Genomic DNA, 12,506 nt, shown 5'->3' on the forward strand with positions numbered 1-12,506 from the left:
AGAAGACTAGGTGATGATAGAGGCCGAGCTGGAACAATGTTCAGTCTACAACCAAGGATGCCAAGGATTTCTGGCAACATCTGAAGCTCTAAGAAAGACATAGAACACATCATCCTTTAGAAGCTTCAAGGAGAGGGTGTCCCAGATGACACCTGATTTTGGACTGGCCTCCAGAGCCATGAGAGAATAAGTGTCTTGTTTTAAGTCCCCAGTACTGGTACTTTTTATGGAAGCCCCAAGGAATGTGTACAGCTACTATGGGTGGGGAGACATTTACTGAAATCATCCAAGTAGATATGCCAGATTGGGCCCTGGGAAGTATGAGATTGTCCTTGGAGAGAGGGCTAGGATCTTGATACACTGGCACAATGATCTCTGCTGGTTCAGTTGAAGTGTGACTATTTTTAAAGGGGAAATGGGTAAAGACAGAATTAAAGGTAAAGGACTTCAGGCTGTAGAAGAATCAGAAAGCAATGGTCACTGATATGTGAGACTATTAGGCTGAATAGTTTCATAAAAGCTGCATGAAGGCCATTTTAGCAAAGAGTGGCTGATAGCAAGTTTCGATGGATGGTGATGGGGAAAATGGACTGAGAATAGATGTGACTTTATCCAGAACTGCTAGTAGTTATTTGCATTTACACAGCACTTTACAGTTTTTCATGCCTTTTCATATACTCTTATTTATGTCCCATAGCACCGAGAGATATTATCCTTACATTATAGCCGAGCACACTCTGGAACTGAGAGGTTAAGTTCTTAGTTGAAATGACAGAATTTAAAATGATGGGGCCACGATGTGAACCTACACATACAGACTTCCAAATATGCTCTTTCCAGGGCACTATGGAGGATTTTTGAAAATTGCTTTTAATAAGCCCACCCCTCCTACCAGGTGAAGACTACAGGTTACCAAAAGGCCGTGATCAACTGTTCTTAATGATTTAGCTCACTGAACTAAGATTTCCTAACAGTGATCACAAGCATTATGTTTATAACTTTCCATTTAAAGTTATTAATTTTGTTCAGAGTTTAATTACACAATAATTGTAGCATTGGTCCCCAAATGGCCAACATTAAAATAAATTTAATACACAAAGATAGAAATTGGTTCATACTGTTTTAATTTTTCTTGTATATTTAGTAGCCTGAACAGCAATTTGTTCATTGGTTAAATATTCTAAGACATAGTGAACCAAATGCTGGAATCTTCCTAATGCACGTGATTTGTGCGCGTGGATGTGACTGTGTGTTTTGGGTGTGGAGGGGATGTGCTGGATGACAGCAACGTAGCAAGTGACCTATGGCTTCTTTCCACATGTCTGGGCCTCTAGTGCTCACAGTTCCTTCCTCGTCAGTGTCATAGACCCAGTTGGCTTAGGTTCCAGGAGATTCCCACGAAGATGCACTGGTTTGGGAGGACCCGCCCCCAGAAGCCCACGGGAGCAATGGAGTGTCCAGCGCCAGCCTGGGAGCACTGCTTCCCCAGGGCCTCCAGAGTCTCTCCTTCTGCAAGAGAGGGCGCGGGGCTGTGTGTGTTGCAAACAGGGAGCCAGCAGGTGTCGTTACCGCTGACTCTGGGTGGACATGTGGGTGCACACGTCCCACCTGTTGTGTGAGATGTCCTTGGGGGTGAGAGTCCCTTTAGGAACGAACTCCTTCTCAGTGTGGAACCATGACACCAGATGCCTGCTTTGCATTCTGGCCCTGTGTTACCGCGCCTGTGATTACTTCAACCCTTTCTGAGCCTCTGGAACTTGGAAACTGTCTTGCCCATCAATGTCTTGTTTTCGCTGCCATTTTCCTTCTGTTTTCACTTTTAGTGAGTTTTCTGTTCTCTGTTTAATGCGAATCTCTGTATGTGTTTCCTGTCTCTTTCAGCTTCTGATATTTGTCTGTCTGTATTTGTCTTCTGTCTCTTTCCCTCTTTTTGAGACTTTCCCTCTTCACTGTCCCCACTTAAGCTCTTTACCCATTTATGCAGTGGTGACCACGGCAATCAAACGCAGGGCAGAAGTGCAGGATGGTCGTGTCTCCCTTAGGAAGGTCGGACTGTTCCCTCTACTTCCCTCAGATGGAGGATGATGGTGAGGAAGAGGGTCAGGTGGCCGGGACAATTCAGAGACCAGAAATGGCCGGTTTGAGAATGTACTGAGCTGGCGAAAATTTGCCAGCATAATGAAAAGCATAATGATGAAAAGCATAATAGCAGGTGTTGACACCCGGAGGGTATTGTCTTTGCCAGTTTTCCCCTTAACTCTCAGGTTGGGGTCTAGCTGGTATGGGAATAACGTAGAAAATTCAAATGTAAGAATGGCTTTTTAGAATTTTTGTTTGTGTGTTTATTTATTTTTGAGAGAGCAAGAGAGAGACAGAGCATGAGCAGGGAGAGGCAGAGAGAGAGAGGGAGACACAGAATCCGAAGCAGGCTCCAGGCTCTGAGCTGTCAGCACAGAGCCTGACAAGGGGCTCGAACTCAGGAGCCAGGAGATCATGACCTGAGGCAAAGCCGGATGCTTAACCGACTGAGCCCCCCCAGGTGCCCCCAAATGTAAGAATGTTTTTAGCAGGAGGTAGTTTATCTCTTTAGGCAGAACATGACAAAGGAAACTGGAAGTTACAGATCTTTGAGAAACAGCCACAAATACCCATCAACTTCCTTCCATTTTTCTTAGTAATTATTTATAACTCTCCTGATAATTCAAAATCAATTTGATCTTAAAAGCAAGACTAGCTGATTTAAATAAACCACATCCATTTTATTAAAAAGACATAAATTTTTAAATTCTCTGAGAACATCATTAAAACCTATGGATATAAACAGAACAGTGGTTTAGAGGATTTGAGTTTTTTCCCCATGAAAACATTAGAAGTTTTGTAGAATTTGGTGGCCATCCTTTATATTCACGCTAAAGATTAAAATGTGCCTAATTATTAGCTGTGTGAATCCATATAAGTTGGCTATGAATGAAATTAAATAAAAAATTTATTCACATATTTACATTTAAAATCAAGTAACTGAATGGATTCTTCCTTACATATTTATATGTAAATATTTTGGGCAATTGTTAGGAAAACATCTTAAGTGTTCTGAAACATGTAGGTCATTCACACATTGGAGCTAAGGTAGCTGGGGAGGTCTAGAGAGCTACTTGACCTGTATGAGATATGTGAACTTATAGAAGAGTCAGATTGGTCTCCTCTGGCATTGTCCTCCATAGTCATTGTCCCTGAGGATTGCCATGTCTGGGCAGCTCAGTGACATGGGCTCATTAAGAGTGTGTGGCATCCGTTCCCCAGAGACGTCAGCAGGGGAAGGGACTTGGTTCTGTGTGCCAGCCCAGCCACAGCTCAGTCACGGCACCCTCTCGCCTGCTTGTAAGGGTCTCATAGTCAAACAGGCAGGTCATTGTATTCGGGAAACCATACTGAGAGTTTGGGACTGCCTTCATCTTCTATCTCCAAGAGCCAGAGTGCAGATCTCTGGTACCACATGAGGATCTGTGAAGTCATCCTGAGAAAGTGTCCTTTTGCTTCAGAAAAATGCATGGATGACCCAGTGGTGGTATAGTCAACCTTTGCATTTCCTGCAGGCACTGATTCTACATGTCTGTGTTCCCATCCCCAGAACTGAATTTAGACAGTAACTTGGAATGAGGTAGGGAAATAGCTTAGACCAACAGAGAAGGTGAGAGAAGGTGAGTAAAATGGAACAAAGTCTCTGTGTTGCTCTAGGAATTGGCAAATTAGGTTATTTTCAGATGCAAATGTTCTTGAAACAAAAATGCTAAATGGTTTGCATGAATGGTCAGTTGTCTAAAGGAACCGACTATGAAAGTTGTCAAATAATATAACTAAATTCAATTGTTCATTAGAAATGCCATCAAGTCATTCCTAGACTTTTCATTCTATTTCAGTACATTCATTATACCTCTGGATGCATGTGTGGAAAATTGTTAAATATTCACGTTTAGTGATAATAAAATGTGCCCTTTCTGCATAAGTGTAAAAGTATTAGATTACATGCTCCCATACTTTCTCTTTGGTTCCTTACTGTCTGTGAAATGGGACAATATTTGTTCTCTATGTAAAAACTCATTATCAGTATTTATATTTTCTAAATGCTCATTTTCTCCCTTATGGGTTACCAAAATATCTAAAATATGTATGGAGATTTTAAAAGGTATGTTGAAAATTACAACAGGGAAGTTCCATATTGTGAATATTATCTCAATGCATCTTTATGTTGACTTTATTGTTAACAAGGTATGATGACCACTCATGGGAATACAAATACCAATATGAAAGAGACAAAGTTATGAAGAGAGTTGAATGTTCATTCATTTATCATTGCCACTCGAGACCACATTGTCAAATGACAACTTGTGTGCATGTGTATGTGTGTGTGTGTGTGTGTGTGTGTGTGTGTGTGTGTGTGTTCCTGTGTGTGTGTGAATGCACTGAGGTGATGTGTAAAGTACACCATGTTCCGACCTTCTATCCTTGCACACGATCATGAGTGGACTCTTGTATGAACACTGTTGGTGACCTGCCCAGACGCTCTTTACCTACAGGGGCTCTAATCCAAACCCTACGTGGTATGAGTGTGGGCTCCAGAGTTCACGGCCATTCCTTTCATGAGAGAATTTCCCTTAGCTGAAAGGGAGCCCCATTGCCAGGCGGTCTGGGGAAACTGGTGGGGGCAGCTCACAGCCAGTGACAGACTATGGGATGGATAGAAGGTGCCAATGCCAAGGCAGGACTGCAATTCATGCTCCAGAGCTGTGCTGTCCAATACTTTAGTAAGTAGCCACATTACCTGCTTACATTTAAATTCATTAAATTAAATAAAATATAAAATTCAATTTCTTACCTAGGACATTTTAAATGCTCAGGTATGACAGGTGGAGAGTGGGCATAGTATTGGACAGTGAAGACAGAGTATTTCTACCATCACAGATGGATGGTTCTACTGGAGAGTTCTGTCCAGCTTCCATGGGATCAGGCTCCTGCTCTGTTCACTGGAGACCACATCCTTGCTAGCAACATTCCCTGCTGTTTTCCTTCCCTCACCCCATTTCCCCAAGAGCATTCCGTGAATAAACAACACGCAGTGGAAATCCTACTTCATCGTCTTCTTCCATAGAACCTGTCCTACAGCCCTGTCAGTGTTCATCACATCTGTCATTTCCTATGTAGTGATGGCTGCATTCCCCTCATTTTCTCATCCCCCATCATCATTGGGGGCCTGTTCTCATATGTCTGAGGTCAGCTCAGACCCATGAGACAGAAGCATCAAGCAACCAACAGCAATTCAGTCATAGCACTGAGGCTGCAGAAATCTTGCCCGCACTTTTTCAGGATTCATTCAGGAACCGGATAGGGCAGCGTGTGTATGTCAAATATATCAGCGAATGTTATATATTTGAAATGTCTTAAATAGAAACATTATCTTGAGATCTTTTCCTTTAAGACGTGTAGTGTGCATACACTAGTATCTAGTTTTGTGGACATAAGTATTCTCGCGCTAAAACTTAGAATTGTATGTCAGCATTGAGCTACTATGGTAATTGGAAATTACTACTCTATCACCTTACGTGTGTCAGTACTCTGAATTTAACCTCTCACATTTGATGCATTTCTCTTAGTTATTACTGTAACATTGTGTTCTTCTGAGATGTCATTTGAATATATACTTTTTTGATGTGAATTATTACATAGATTGGCAGTGTCTTTATTTTGTAGCTTCTGTTAATTTTTATTTTCACTAATAACATTTCTTTCTCTCCGTGTATAATCTCTGGGTTTTTTTCAAGTATTTGTCTTTCATATGCAAATTAATAATATAGGTGTAATCTATCACTGGGCTTTTCTGTACCGTGTCATATCATGTTAGTTGCTAGGGACACATACTTTGCTCCTGTGCCCAGGAAGGACGTGTTCAATATTTCCATCCAGTTTTACTTATATAGTTTGTCTCAGATGAATCAGTCCGTCTTACTGCATTCAGTTATTTCATGCTACCAAACTTAGATGATGGTTTTTTGTCTAATTACACCATCCTTCAATTTTTTTTAAATGTTTGTTTGTTTTTGAGGGAAAGACTGAGTGCGTGCAGGGGAGGGGCAGAGAGAGAAGGAGACACAGAATCTGAAGCAGGTTCCAGGCTCCAAGCTGTCAGCTTGAAGCCCAACATGGGGTTTGAACCCACGAACCGCAAGATCATGACCTGAGCTGACGTGGGCGCTTAACCGACTGAGCCACCCGGGTGCCCCCAATTACAACATTTTTTAAATGTGGTGAGAAGGAAATGAAATGCAATTTCCCATTAACCTCAGTGGACACACGTCCTTTCTCTTGGAAGACTGCTCTGTGTGGTGCACAAGCAAGGGGACAAGGAAGGAACAGAGTGACCTAGTTCGACAGAACACATACTCTTGAGAATCGATGGGAGAATGCATTTTGCAACCTGATCTTTCCCATGTGTGGTGTTACTAAAGGATAATAATTTTACTGAATTGTAATGAGAACAATAGTAGTAAGATGGCATACTATGATATGAGTGCTGTAGTTCCCTCCCCAGATGCTCTCCAGCATGACACTGGGAGCAATTGTACCACACGGGGACGATGACATTCTTGTGTGTGCTTCAGTGTGCATCTCTTTTGTCTGATATTTTATTTTTCAACTGAAAATCATAAGCATTTTTGTACCTGTCAGATAGATAGCCATTATGTATTCTTTCACACACGCACACACACACACACACATACATATGCGCACACACATGATCCTGGAAAGCAGCAAATCATATTCACAAGTTCATCTCACCAGGATTTTACTTTTTCTCAGCTGTCTTCTTTGTCCTGATTGACATAATATCGTTAACATATATCATGATTTTATTCTCAAGGTGCAGTAGTATATTGGTGTTTTCTTGGGATAAGTTTACATTTTATTTTTGTATTTCCTCACTTTGGTAGTGCTTCCTTAAGCAGGCACATTAAAAACTTTATGGGCAATTTATTTCAGGTAAATGTATCGATAGGTGTGCGTGTGTGCATGAGACTCAAGCATGGTTTGTTTTTATTTGTTCTTCTGAGCAGGTGTTAGTCAGAGGACACGTCCTGTTGTTGCACACTTAGCCTGTCACAAATAACTGTATAATGATTTCTATTAAGAAAATTTTTCTGCACAGATTTTTTGTGTGGAGACCACTGATCATATGTTTATACGAAATCAAAGGAGATATAAAATAGTGTGAAATACCGTATCGTCTCTTCAAATATTATGAGTATTTTATGCCCGTTTTGTACTTGTTTCTTTCACACTTCAATGGGTCGTCCCCCAAACCTGATTCAGATTTTAAAACTCTTAGAAGAATTAAAAATGCATGGTATGCCCAAGCATTTGAATATGATACAACTGAAGGACTCATTTTCTGATGCCTCTTTGGTCAGTGTATAACTATTCATCTTCTTCAGTAGTAAGCATGGGTAGAAAATGGTCATCACCCAGCCTCATACTTGGCAATGTGTTTGGTCCAGTGTCACTAACTCTGCAAGGTAGCTCGCAGAAAGCTGATCATTGACATAATGTGGATAGATGTCTGAGACCTTGTATAATACCAAAATATTGGTTTCCTTATGCCTTTCCTTATAGTACTTAAAGTTTTACATTATACTTCTTTGACCCATGATTACTTTGAGAATGTATCTGTCTTTATCTGTGTGTGTTTATCTCTGTATTTATTTTATCATAGGGAGTGATGTAAAACATTACAGATTATACATAATTACATGGTTGGATAACTTTTAAAATGTTTATTCTGATTAGGATGTCGATAAGGAATAATCCTACCACTTTCAGGAATTTTATGAACTCTAATTGGTAACGTGTGAGATGGAAGTGTGCACAAGGAAGAGGAAAGTGTTGGTCAATAGATTTTAGAGTTCATATTCTAGCTGGTTCTGCACGGCCAATGAATTTTCAGAGTTTCTGTTAAATTGGTGTGATAATTTGAAGCATTTTTCAACCAAAAGTTAAGAATTGTAATTGAATGGTGGTTTTTCAGGTTCTCTCTGATTGTTTAATTTTTTTCCTACCATACCAAAAACAAAAACAAAAAAACAAAAACCTGTGTCTTTCCCAAATATAATACAGTAGTTAGAGATGCAATACTGCCAAAATGTTTATGGAGAAATAGTGGTGAGATTTTGTATGTAATTGAATTCTTCATATAAGTACAGTCTAGGTCAAGAGTTCCTATATCAGAATGCTTTTTCCACAGTAAGTTGTCATATATATATATATATATATATATATATATATATATATATATATGTGTTTTTTAATGTTTATTTATTTTGAGAGAGAGACAGTGAGGGAGCAGGGGAGGTGCAGAGAGAGGGAGAGACACGGAATCCCATGAAGGCTCAGTGCTGTCAGTGAAGAGTCCAACACAGGGCTTGAACCTATGACGCATGAGGTCATGGCCCCAGCTGAAACCAGGAGTCAGATGCTTACCCACTGAGCCACTCAGGTGTCACCATGCTATATTTTAATGCATGTATGGTGTGTGCGAATCCAGTTGTGTAGAAACATGAGACACATATTTATAATAACATCTCTCCTTCTCTCTGAATTTCTTTCTGATAGCCCTTCCTCTTTTCCCTTATACATTTTAACATAACTTAAGTCTGCAACGTACATACATTTTATTTTATTTTATTTTATTTTTCAATATATGAAATTTATTGTCAAATTTGTTTCCATACAACACCCAGTGCTCGTCCCAAAAGGTGCCCTCCTCAATACCCATCACCCACCCTCCCCTCCCTCCCACCCCCCCCCCCACCCCCCATCAGTCCTCAGTTTGTTCTCAGTTTTTAAGAGTCTCTTATGCTTTGGCTCTCTCCCGCTCTAACCTCTTTTTTTTTCCTTCCCCTCCTCCATGGGTTTCTGTTAAGTTTCTCAGGATCCACATAAGAGTGAAAATATATGGTATCTGTCTTTCTCTGTATGGCTTATTTCACTTAGCATCACACTCTCCAGTTCCATCCACGTTGCTACAAAGGGCCATATTTCGTTCTTTCTCATTGCCATGTAGTACTCCATTGTGTATATAAACCACAATTTCTTTATCCATTCATCAGTTGATGGACATTTAGGCTCTTTCCATAATTTGGCTATTGTTGAGAGTGCTGCTATAAACATTGGGGTACAAGTGCCCCTATGCATCAGTACTCCCGTATCCCTTGGGTAAATTCCTAGCAGTGCTATTGCTGGGTCATAGGGTAGGTCTATTTTTATTTTTTTGAGAAACCTCCACACTGTTTTCCAGAGTGGCTGCACCATTTTGCATTTCCACCAACAGTGCAAGAGGGTTCCCGTTTCTCCACATCCTCGCCAGCATCTATAGTCTCCTGATTTGTTCATTTTTGCCACTCTGACTGGCGTGAGGTGATAGCTGAGTGTGGTTTTAATTTGTATTTCCCTGATGAGGAGCGACATTGAACATCTTTTCATGTGCCTGTTGGCCATCCGGATGTCTTCTTTAGAGAAGTGTCCATTCATATTTTCTGTCCATTTCTTCACTGGGTTATTTGTTTTTCGGGTGTGGAGTTTGGTGAGCTCTTTATAGATTTTGGATACTAGCTCTTTGTCCAATATGTCATTTGCAACTATCTTTTCCCATTCCATTGGTTGCCTTTTAGTTTTGTTGGTTGTTTCCTTTGCTGTGCAGAAGCTTTTTATCTTCATAAGTTCCCAGTAATTCATTTTTGCTTTTAATTCCCTTGCCTTTGGGGATGTGTCGAGTAAGAGATTGCTACGGCTGAGGTCAGAGAGGTCTTTTCCTGCTTTCTCCTCTAGGGTTTTGATGGTTTCCTGTCTCACATTCAGGTCCTGTATCCATTTTGAGTTTATTTTTGTGAATGGTGTGAGAAAGTGGTCTAGTTTCAACCTTCTGCATGTTGCTGTCCATTTCTCCCAGCACCATTTGTTAAAGACACTGTCTTTTTTCCATTGGATGTTCTTTCCTGCTTTGCCAAAGATGAGTTGGCCATACGTTTGTGGGTCTAGTTCTGGGGCTTCGATTCTATTCCATTGGTCTATGTGTCTGTTTTTGTGCCAATACCATGCTGTCTTGATTACAGCTTTGTAGTAGATGCTAAAGTCTGGGATTGTGATGCCTCCTGCTTTGGTCTTCTTCTTCAAAATTACTTTGGCAATTTGGGGCCTTTTGTGGTTCCATATGAATTTTAGGATTGCTTGTTCTAGTTTCGAGAAGAATGCTGGTGCAATTTTGATTGGGATTGCATTGAATGTGTAGATAGCTTTGGGTAGTATTGACATTTTGACAATATTTATTCTTCCAATCCATGAGCAGGGAATGTCTTTCCATTTCTTTATATCTTCTTCAATATCCCTCATAAGCTTTCTATAGTTTTTAGCATACAGGTCTTTTACATCTTTGGTTAGATTTATTCCTAGGTATTTTATGCTTCTTGGTGCAATTGTGAATGGGATCAGTTTCTTTATTTGTCTTTCTGTTGCTTCATTGTTAGTATATAAGAATGCAACTGATTTCTGTACATTGATTTTGTATCCTGCAACTTTGCTGAATTCTTGTATCAGTTCTAGCAGACTTTTGGTGGAGTCTATCGGATTTTCCATGTATAGTATCATGCCATCTGCAAAAAGTGAAAGCTTGACTTCATCTTTGCCAATTTTGATGCCTTTGATTTCCTTTTGTTGTCTGATTGCTGATGCTAGAACTTCCAACACTATGTTAAACAACAGCGGTGAGAGTGGGCATCCCTGTCGTGTTCCTGATCTCAGGGAAAAAACTCTCAGTTTTTCCCCATTGAGGATGATGTTAGCTGTGGGCTTTTCATAAATGGCTTTTATGATGTTTAAGTATGTTCCTTCTATCCTGACTTTCTGAAGGGTGTTTATTAAGAAAGGGTGCTGAATTTTGTCAAAGGCCTTTTCTGCATCTATTGACAGGATCATATGGTTCTTATCTTTTCTTTTATTAATGTGATGTATCACGTTGATTGATTTGCGAATGTTGAACCAGCCCTGCATCCCAGGAATGAATCCCACTTGATCATGGTGAATAATTCTTTTTATATGCCGTTGAATTCGATTTGCTAGTATCTTATTGAGAATGTTTGCATCCATATTCATCAGGGATATTGGCCTGTAGTTCTCTTTTTTTACTGGGTCTCTGTCTGGTTTGGGAATCAAAGTAATACTGGCTTCATAGAATGAGTCTGGAAGTTTTCCTTCCCTTTCTATTTCTTGGAATAGCTTGAGAAGGATAGGTATTATCTCTGCTTTAGACGTCTGGTAGATCTCCCCTGGGAAGCCATCTGGTCCTGGACTCTTATTTGTTGGGAGATTTTTGATGACTGATTCAATTTCTTTGCTGGTTATGGGTCTGTTCAAGCTTTCTATTTCCTCCTGATTGAGTTTTGGAAGTGTGTGGGTATTTAGGAATTTGTCCATTTCTTCCAGGTTGTCCAATTTGTTAGCATATAATTTTTCATAGTATTCCCTGATAATTGCTTGTATCTCTGAGGGATTGGTTGTAATCATTCCATTTTCATTCATGATTTTATCTATTTGGGTCATCTCCCTTTTCTTTTTGAGAAGCCTGGCTAGAGGTTTTGTCGCTACCGGCGCGACAAACACCGAGGTCAGGGTCCTGAGGGTAGGGAAATGCAAGAAAAAAAGAGAGAAGAGAAAGTTTGGGAACAGGAGGGTCCCCTGGGCTGATGGCCCAAGTGACGGCTTTATTGTTGCTGTACACAATCTTTTATATCCAGACTCTAATGGGCAGGCCATTCTAAGAATAAACAGGTTTTACATAATTGCTGCCAACCAAAACATTTAGTTCTGTGTTTCTTGTGCATTTTCTAGACGGGTCACAACAAGACCTTGTTGATAAGATTGCTAGCAAAACACAATTCCCATGTTTGTTTCTATCTGACTCGGGGTAGAAAAAGGGAGGTAGCATTACTGCCAACACCTGCAGACTACAGGCTTCAGGAATTAACTTTCTCAGCCTTGACAAGGCTTTTGTATGCCCTTGAAAGTGGGGGAATGGGAGGGGGAACCACTGGGTTGGCTTGAGTCAACAGGGAACGTTGCTCGACCCGGTCTCAGCCTGGCACCGGGGCCCGGCCCCCCACAAGGTTTGTCAATTTTGTCTATTTTTTTCAAAAAGCCAACTCTTGGTTTCGTTGATCTGCTCTACAGTTTTTTTAGATTCTATATTGTTCATTTCTGCTCTGATCTTTATTATTTCTCTTCTTCTGCTGGGTTTAGGCTGCCTTTGCTGTTCTGCTTCTATTTCCTTTGGGTATGCTGTTAGATTTTGTATTTGGGATTTTTCTTGTTTCTTGAGATAGGCCTGGGTTGCAATGTCTTTTCCTCTCAGGACTGCCTTCGCTGCATCCCAAAACGTTTGGATTGTTGTATTTTCATTTTCGTTTGTT

This window comes from Panthera pardus, unplaced genomic scaffold (assembly GCF_024362965.1).
Source record: "Panthera pardus isolate Hobbes unplaced genomic scaffold, ASM2436296v1 HiC_scaffold_17, whole genome shotgun sequence".
Lineage (NCBI taxonomy): Eukaryota > Metazoa > Chordata > Mammalia > Carnivora > Felidae > Panthera > Panthera pardus.